Genomic DNA, 10457 nt, shown 5'->3' with positions numbered 1-10457 from the left:
GTTGGGGCTCTTCTTTGGGCGCAAGACAGATAATTGATGTCGCTTGAGATGCGTCGGTGTTTCCCCAAGGAATAAGGGAGGATGCAGCACAACAATGGTAAGGCATTTTCCTCAGTGATGAGACCAAGATTATCGAACCAGTAGAAGAACCACGCAACACTACGTAAACGGTACCTGCACACAAATAACAAATACTTGCAACCCGATGCGTTAAAGGGGTTGTCAATCCCTTTCGGGTAGCGGTGCCAAAAAGTGACGTTCGGATAGGATAAAATTGTAGTAGATTGATAGATGCAAATAAAAGTAAATAAAACGCAACAAGGTATTTTTGGGTTTTTGATAATATAGATCTGAAAAATAAAAGAAGCAAATAAAAGAAAAGGAAATTCGCAATATGGATCTAAAAGTATATGATAGGAAAATAGACCCGGGGGCCGTAGATTTCACTAGTGGCTTCTCTCGAGAAAATAGCAACGGTGGGTAGACAAAATAATGTTGGGCAATTGATAGAAAAGCAAATAATTATGAGGATATCCAAGACAAATCATGTATATAGGCATCACGTCCAGGATTAGTAGACCGACTCATGCCTGCATCTACTACTATTACTCCACACATCGACCGCTATCCAGCATGCATCTAGTGTATTAAGTTCATGGAAAAATGGAGTAATGCAATAAGAACGATGCCATGATGTAGACAAGATCTATTCATGTAGGAATAGACGCAAGGGATATTCCCTTTTGCTCCTACGTGCATATGCACCCATTGTCGAAATACACATTTCGAAAAGTTGAAAAATTCGGAACAAAAACCCCGCGCGTATATCCGGACATTTTATGTCCGTTCACAAGGTTTCGGTGAAAAACGACGTTTTTTGTGGCTTGTGTAAAAAAGACAATTTCTGATGCTTCATTCTAACTATTCACGAGGCATTTCTTTATCTTTTTTACACAAGCCACAAAAAACGTCGTTTTTCACCGAAACCCTGTGAACGGACATAAAATGTCCGGATATACACGCGGGATTTTTGTTCCGAATTTTTCAACTTTTCAAAATGTATGTTTTCGACAATGGGTGCATATGCACCTAGGAGCAAAAAAGCTGCGTCCCGCGCAATCTTTTTATCCTTAATAGCAACAATACATGTGTGCCTTGCTGCCCCTTCTGTCACTGGGAAACGACACCGCAAGATCGAACCCATTACAAAGCACCTCTTTACATTGCAAGATAAATAGATCAAGTTGGCCAAACAAAACCCAAATACGAAGAAGAAATACGAGGCTATAACAATCAAGATTGAATATTAAATCAAGGCAAATCTGATTATAAACTCATAATTCATCGGATCCCAACAAACACACCGCAAAGAGTCATTACATCAAATAGATCTCCAAGAGACCATTGTATTGAGATACAAAGAGAGAAAAAGCCATCTAGCTACTGCCTACGGACCCGTAGCTCTGAGTTGAACTACTCACGCATCATCGGAGAGGCACCAATGAGGATGATGAACCCCTCCTTGATCGTGTTACCCTCCGGCGGAGTGTCGGAATAGGGCTCTAGATTGGATCTCGTGGTTCTGGAACTTGCCGCGGCTGGAATAAAATTTCGTCGACTCCCCTAGGGTTTCTGGAGCACGGAGGTATTTATAGAGTGAAGAGGCGGTGCGGGAGGCCACCGACATGGGCACAACCCACCTGGGCGTGCCTGGGGTCCCAGGCATGCCTTGGTGGGTTGTGCCCCCCTCGGGGCACCCCTAGGTGCTTCTCTGGCCCATCTGGTGTCTTCTGGTCCAAAAAAATACACAAAAAGTTTCGTTGCATTTGGACTCCGTTTGATATTGATTTTTTGCGATGTAAAAAAAGTAGAAAACAACAACTGGCACTTGGCACTATGTCAATAGGTTAGTCCCAAAAATGATATAAAATGATTGTAAAACATCCAAGAATGATAATATAAGAGCATGGAACATAAAAAATTATAGATACGTTGGAGACGTATCAGCATCCCCAAGCTTAATTCCTGCTCTTCCTCGAGTAGGTAAACGATAAAAACAGAATTTTTGATGTGGAATGATGCATGACATGTTCATCACATATTCTTTCCTTTATAGCATGGACAATTGGAATTTTATATGGTTCAAAGCAATAGTCTAGTTTTGATATGAGGACTTTAATACTCAAGCACATCAACAAACAACGATGTCTTTCAAAATATCATTACTAAAGCAATTTATCCCTAGCCCATCATGCTCAATCATTGATCCATTCATGTAGCAAATCCAAATATTAACTACATCCAATGCTCAAGTATGATAATAGTGTTCCGTAGTTGGTGCTTTTTAGGAGAAGATGGAGACACAAAAAATATATAAATTGCATTAAGTAAAAGATAGGCCCTTCGCAGAGGGAAGTAGGGATTTGTAGAGGTGCCAGAGCTCAAAGCAAAAATTGAGAGATAGAATTATTTTGGGTGGCATGCTTTTCTCGTCAACGAGAACGACTTAGATTTCCCAACACTTTCCATGCTAGAAATATCATAGGCGGTTCCCAAACACAAAATAAAGTTTATTCCTTTTTCCACCAAACTTTCACAAGCCATGGGTAACCATATCCACGGGTGCCCTCCATAGCAACACTTTCCAAGGAATTTATTATAAGACAACATAAAGTAAATTTTCTTTTTCATTTCAGGACTGGGAATCCCTATTACCACCATACTCTCGTGCAATGACAAGTGAAGAAACAATCATCTTGAGAATAACACATCTAGCATGAAAAATATTAGCCACCCCTCTCCGCTTCATGATCGGTACGGGAACACAACAGAGAAATTTATTTTGAAATTTAGAGTTGGCACATACAAATTTGCTTAGAATGGCAAGGAAACACCACATATAGGTAGGTATCGTTAAGTCATTTGGCATAACTTGGGTTTTAGGATTTGGATGCACAAGTAGTATTCCTACTTAGTACAAGGTGGAGGCTAGCAAGAGATTGAGAAGCGACCAACCAAGGAACGAAAACCATCATAAGGGAACATTAAACATAACTAACACCAAATAATGCAACACAAGTAGGATGTAATTTCATTGCATGACTATTGACTTTCGTTCTTGCATAGGGAATCGCAAACCTTAACATCAATATTCTTACTAGAACATAATTACTCATTAACATGGCTCACATATCACTATCATCATATCTCAAAACTATTACAAAGAATCAAGTTTATTTTGTCCAATGATCTTCATGAAAGTTTTTATTATATCCTCCTTGTATATCTATCACTTTGGAACTAGTTTCATATGTTGCTTTTAATAAGCTCAAACAAATATGAGCATCATATTTCTTTCTCTCAAATTAATCTAAGTGAAGCATGAGAGAATTTCTTCATAGATAACAAAGCACACCGTGCTAAAAAAGATATAAGTGAAGCACTAGAGCAATTCCAAGGCTCTAAAAATTTAAGTGAAGCATAGGAGCAAGCATAGCATAATTTGGCTCTCCAAAATAGGTGTGTACAACAAGGATGCTTATTAAAAATTAAAAATAAAAACAAGCAAAGACTCATATCATACAAGACGCTCAAGCAAAACTCATGATATATATGTGACAAATAAAAATATAGTTTCAAGTAAAATACTGATGGTCGTTAGAAGAAAGAGGGGATGCCACTTGGGGGCATCCCCCAACTTAGTTGCTTGATACTTCTTGAATATTATCCTGGGGTGACTCAGGCATCCCCAAGCTTAGCCTTTTGCTAATCCTTAATTATTCCTTCATCCATCGCGATCTCACCCAAAACATGAAAACTTCAATCACACAAAACTCAACAAAACTTCGTGAGATCCGTTAGTATAAGAAAGCAAATCACTACTTCAAGTGTTGTTGCAAACCCATTCATATTTTGTTATTGTATTATATCTATGTATTTTAACTTTGCCATGGCAAAAACTCTTCAAAGGAAACCATAGAATCATCAAAACAAGCAGATAACACAATGAAAACAGAATATGTCAAAAACAGAACAGTCTGTAGTAATCAGAGAACTTGGTATACTTCTGTAACTTCAAAAATTCTGAAAATTAGGACAACGCAGGAAATTTTTATATCAATCTTGTGTAAAAAATTTAAAGCAAAAGCACGTTTCTGTGATTTATGAAATTTGTTTTTCTGAGCACAAAAGTTTCTATTTTTCAACAAGATTAAATCAACTATCACCCAAATCATCCCAAAGACTTTGCTTGGCACAAACACTAATTTAAACCACAAAAACACATCTAATCAGAGGCATAATTGGATATTTTATTGAAAACAGCAAGAAAACCAGAAAGATACAAGCTGGGTTGCCTCCCAACGAGCGCTGTCGTTTTACGCCCCTAGCTAGGCATAATGCGAAGGATCTAAGTATTGTCATCCTTAGTCTTTGCCACTTTAGTAAGGGATTTTCCAAATCCGGAAGGCTCTTTCCGCTTCCCTAAATTTTCTGGAAAAGAAACCATCTTGAGATCTAAAATATCCAACCGTTTATGGCAAGGGGTAATCAAAGTATTCAAGCGATTCATACTACCATTAAGATGTTTGAGAGGTTCATTATATTTTTGCAATTCAACCATATGTTTGTGCAAATCACCAAGTTTGTCCAAAATTTGAAATCCCTCTGGGGTGAAAGAAATCCCCTTCTTTTGTGGTGGAACCCTCAGAATTCCTTCTAAGATTTCATAGGCAGAATTAGCATCAAGTTCAATAAAATTCCCTTTAGCGGCAAAATCTATGAGTTGTCTATGATGCAAAGCCAATCCTATGTAAAAATTATGAAGCAAATTCTTTGCGTCTCCCTTTAGGTTGCAAACACGATAGGATTCCATTAGCCTATACCAAGCATTTGTCAAATTTTCTCCTTGTCGTTGCTTGAAGTATAAAACTTCAAAATCTGGTGACAAAGAAGGAGTAGTCATGCTAGCCATTATGACTAGAAAGCAAGAACGCGAATAGATCCGGCAAGAAAACGGCGAGCGAAAAAGAGGGCGAATAAAAATGGCAAATTTTTGTGAAGTGGGGGAGAGGAAAACGAGAGGCAAATGGAAAATAATGTAACTTGCAAGGAGATGAGATTTGTGATTAGGAACCTGATAGATGTTGGTGATGTCTCCCCGACAACGGTGCCAGAAAGTTCCCTTGATGTCGCTTGATATGTGTCAGTGTTTCCCCAAGGAATAAGGGAGGATGCAACACAACAAGGGTAAGGAATTTCCCCCAGTGATGAGACCATGGTTATCGAACCAGTAGGAGAACCACGCAACACTACGTAAATCAGTGTTTCCCCAAGGAATAAGGGAGGATGCAACACAACAAGGGTAAGGAATTTCCCCCAGTGATGAGACCATGGTTATCGAACCACTAGGAGAACCACGCAACACTACGTAAACGGTATCTGCACACAAATAACAAATACTTGCAACCCGACGCATTAAAGGGGTTGTCAATCCCTTTCGGGTAGCGGTGCCAAAATGTGACGTAAGGATAGGATAAAATTGTAGTAGATTGATAGATGCAAAAAAAGTAAATAGAACGCAGCAGGTATTTTTGGGTTTTTGATAATATATATCTGAAAATAAAAGAAGCAAATAAAAGAAAAGGCAATTGGCAATATGGATATGAAAGTATATGATAGTAAAATAGACCCGGGGGCCCTAGATTTCACTAGTGGCTGGGTAGACAAATTACTGCTAGGCAATTGATAGAAAAACAAATAATTATGACGATACCAAGACAATGATCATGTATATAGGCATCACATCCAAGATTAGTAGACTGACTCCTGCCTGCATCTACTACTATTACTCCACACATCGACCGCTATCCAACATGCATCTAGTGTATTAAGTTCATGGAAAAATGGAGTAATGCAATAAGAACGATGACATGATGTAGACAAGATATATTCATGTAGGAATAGACCCCATCTTTTTATCCTTAATAGCAGCGATACATGCGTGCCTTGCTGCCCCTTCTGTCATTGGGAAAGGACACCACAAGATCGAACCCATTACAAAGCACCTCCTCACATTGCAAGATAAATAGATCAAGTTGGCCAAACAAAACCCAAATATTGGAGAAGAAATACGAGGCTATAACAATCAAGATTGGATATTAAATCAAGGAAAATCTGATCATAAACTCACAATTCATTTGATCCCAACAAACACACCGCAAAGAGTCATTACATCAAATAGATCTCCAAGAGACCGTTGTATTGAGATGCAAAGAGAGAGAAAAGCCATCTAGCTACTACCTACGGACCCATAGGTCTGAGTTGAACTACTCACGTATCATCAGAGAGGCACCAATGAGGATGATGAACCACTCCGTGATAGTGTTCCCCTCCGGCGGAGTGCCGGAATAGGGCTCTAGATTCGATCTCGTGGTTCTGGAACTTGCGGCGGCTGGAATAAAATTTCGTCGACTCCCTTAGGGTTTCTGGAGCAAGGAGGTATTTATAGAGCAAAGAGGCGGTGCGGGAGGCCACCGAGGTGGGCACAACCCACCTGGGCGCGCCAGGGGGCCCAGGCACGCCCTGGTGGGTTGTGCCCCCCTTGGGGCACCACCAAGTGCTTTTCTGCCCATCTGGTGTCTTCTGGTCGAAAAAAAATTCACAAAAAGTTTCATCGCATTTGGACTCCGTTTGATATTGATTTTCTGCAATGTGAAAAAACAAGCAGAAAACAACAACTGGCACTTGGCACTATGTCAATAGGTTAGTCCCAAAAAATGATATAAAATGATTGTAAAACATCCAAGAATGATAATATAACAGCATGGAACAATCAAAAATTATAGATACGTTGGAGACGTATCAATAATTAATGGAAAAAAATCGTGCAATTTTTTTAGCCCAATCAGAGTTACAGATCTCTGGGAATTTAAGAAACAGTGAAGGTCCAGAAAACAAGAACGCGAAACAGAAAAGAAACAAAGAGAGAGATCCACTCTAGGAGGGGCCCCTCTGCCACAATGGAGGCAATGGACCAGAGGGGAAACCCTCCTCCCATCTAGGGTGGGAGGCCAAGGAAGAAGAAGGGGGGGCTCTCTCCCTCTCTCTCCCAGTGGCGTCGGAGTGCCGCCGGGGCTAGGATCATGACGACAATCTACACCAACAACCTTGCTACCGTCAACACCAACTTTCTCCCTCTCTATGCAGTGGTGTAACCTCTCTATTCCCGCTGTAATTATCTACTTAAACATGGTGCTCAACAATATATATTATTATCCAATGAAATGTGATTATCCTATGATGTTTGAGTAGATATGTTTTGTCCTATGGGTTAATTGATGATCATGATTGGTTTGAGTTGTATATTTTATTTTGGTGCTGTCCTATGGTGCCCTCCGTGTCGCACAAACGCGAGGGATCCCCGTTGTATAATGTTGCAATACATTCATGATTCGCTTATGGTGGGTGGCTAGAGTGATAGAAGCTTACGCCCGAGTAAGGCAGTTTTTGCGTATGGGATAAAGGGGACTTGATACTTAATCCTATGGTTGGGTTTTACCTTAATGATCTTTGGTAGTTGCGGATGCTTGCTAGAGTTCCAATCATAAGTGCATATGATCCAAGTACGGAAAGTATGTTCGCTCATGCCTCTCCCTCATATAAAATTGCAATAATGATTACCGGTCTAGTTATCAATTGCCTAGGGACAAATAACTTTCTTGTGTGACAAAAGCTATTTACTAAACAACTAACTTTTATTATCTTGCATTTTATTCGTAGTTTTATTCTCGCAAAGTACTTCTGTTTTATTTGTGCAAACTATCCTCACACTTACAAAATAGTTTCATACTTGTTCTAGGTAAAGCAAACGTTAAGTGTGCGTAGAGTTGTATCGATGGTCAATAGAACTTGAGGGAATATTTGTTCTACCTTTAGCTCCTTGTTGGGTTCGACACTCTTATTTATCGAAAAGGGCTACAAACGATCCCCTATACTTGTGGGTTATCAGGGCCCAATTATAGGAGCTCGAGCACCCGCCGCAGCTGAACAATCAGATAAAGCAGCTTGCGGAGCTGTTTCATGAAGCGCAGTCGGTGATGCAAGATATCTGCATTAACCTTTGGCTGGGTCAGTCGATGCCGACAAGCTTCTTCGGCCTGGTGAATAGGCTTCAGAAAAATAGGCCCTAGGTGGAGAGGTGGAAGCGGTCGACCTGGCTGGAGGGGGCGAAAAGGGTGTATGCGTCTACTATGGCGCATTTCCCGAAGATCAAGCCACTAAACATCGCTTCTAGTCCTCCAGCAGGAAAAGATCGGACTCTGGAATAGTTTCCGATGCAGGTGCAGGAAGGTGCTCGGGTACAGAAGCCAAATGTAGCAAGGCAGAACTCAAGTTCTGATTTTTCCCTCGATATGCCGAGGAGTAATGTGTATAAAACAAGTTATCTTTTTAATTTATCATTTTTATTAGATGTGTTATTAACTGTCATTTGCGACTATTTTTAAATCTGAAAGTGGCCAGTCATCGGCTTCAGCCCCTGATACGTATCTATAATTTTTTATTGTTCCATGCTATTATAGTATCAATCTTGGATGTTTTACATGCAATTATATATCATTTTCTGGGACTAACTTATTAACCCAGTGCCAAGTGCGAGTTGCTGCCTGTTTTTGGTTTTCCAGGAAATCAGTACCAAACAGAGTCCAAGCGCTACGAAACTTTTTAACGATTTTTTCTGGACATAAGAGACCCTAGAAGCTTCGGGAGGGGACTAGAAGGCAAATGAGTAGGTGACAAGGCACTAGGGAGCGCCCCCTGGGCGCCCTAGTACCTTGTAGGCTCCATCGTTTCTCCATCTGATCTAATTCCACCTCTATAAATTCTCTATAATCGGGAAACTAACAGGGAGTCACCCAAAATACTTTTTCCGCCGCCGCAAGTTACTGTTCTTCCGCGATCCCATCTGGAGGGCTTTTCCTGCACTCTGCCGGAGGGGGAATCTATCAGGGAGGGCTTCTACATCAACTTGGCTACCCTTCTGATGATGTGTGAGTAGTTTACCACAGACCTATGGGTCCATAGCTAGTAGCCAGATGGCTTCTTATCTCTCTTTGATCTTCAATACAATGTTCTCCTCGATGTTCTGGGAGTTCTATCCGATGTAATCTTCTTTTGCGATGTGTTTGTTTGGATCCGATGAAATGTGGGTTTATGATCAGATTATTCACGAATATTATTTGAGTCTTCTTTGAATTCTTATATGCATGATTGTTATAGCTTTGTATTTCTCTCCGATCTATCCGTTTGGTTTGGCCAACTAGATTCTTTTATCTTGCAATGGGAGATGTGCTGTGTAATGGGCTCAATCTTGCGGTAATCTATATCCCAGTGACATAAGGGGACAAGACACGTATATGTATTGTTGCCATTAAGGGGAAAATGACGGGGTTTATTCATATTGTTTGAGTTTACTTTGTCCACATGATGTCATCTTGCTTAAGGCGTTACTCCGTTCTTTATGAACTTAATACTCTAGATGCATGCTGGATAGTAGTTGATGTGTGGAGTAATAGTAGTAGATGCAGGCAGGAGTCGACCTACTTGTCTCGGACATGATGCCTATATACATGATCATTGCCTTTAATATCATGATAACTATGCGCTTTTCTATCAATTGCCCAACAGTAATTTGTTTACCCACCTTAATTTTTTTGTTTGAGAGAGAAGCCTCTAGTGAAAACTATGGCCCCTGGGTCTATACTTTAACATATATAAAATCCAAAAATACCTTGCTACAATTCATTTACTCCCTCCGTAAACTAATATAAGAGCGTTTAGATCACTGCTTTAGTGTTCTAAATGCTCTTATATTAGTTTACGGAGGGAGTGCCATTCTTTTCTTTTGTGTTTTATTTTATCTATCTATCACTAGGAGATTTGATCCTTGTAATTAAACGCCAAGGGATTGACAACCCCTTGTTTTCATTGGGTGCAAGTATTTGCTTTTGTGTGTGTAGGTGCTACTGACGAGGTTTCGCATCGTTCTCCTACTGGATTGATAATCTTGGTTCTTAACTGAGGGAAATACTTATCTCTATTGTACTGCACCATCCTCTCCTCTTCGGAGAAATCCCAACGTAGCTCACAAGTAGCAAGAAGAATTTCTGGCGCCGTTGCCAAGGAGAGATCACAAAAGCCTATCAAGTACGTGCACACAAACTATCATCTACTTGTATTTACATTATTTGTAATTTGCCTCTCGTTTTCATCTCCACCACTTCTAAAACAATTTTACAAAAAAACACAAAAATATTGTTTCGCCTTTTTGTTCGTTTGCTTGTTTGCTATGTCTAGTATTACTATTGCTCCTTTGTTCCCGGATTTTGAAGTTCATTACATCAAACAAAAACAAGGAGAAAATTTAAAAGATGCTTGGTATAGCATAATGGAATCTTATC

Source organism: Triticum aestivum, chromosome 4D (assembly GCF_018294505.1).
Source record: "Triticum aestivum cultivar Chinese Spring chromosome 4D, IWGSC CS RefSeq v2.1, whole genome shotgun sequence".
Taxonomy (NCBI): domain Eukaryota; kingdom Viridiplantae; phylum Streptophyta; class Magnoliopsida; order Poales; family Poaceae; genus Triticum; species Triticum aestivum.
This window is presented reverse-complemented; position numbering follows the sequence as displayed.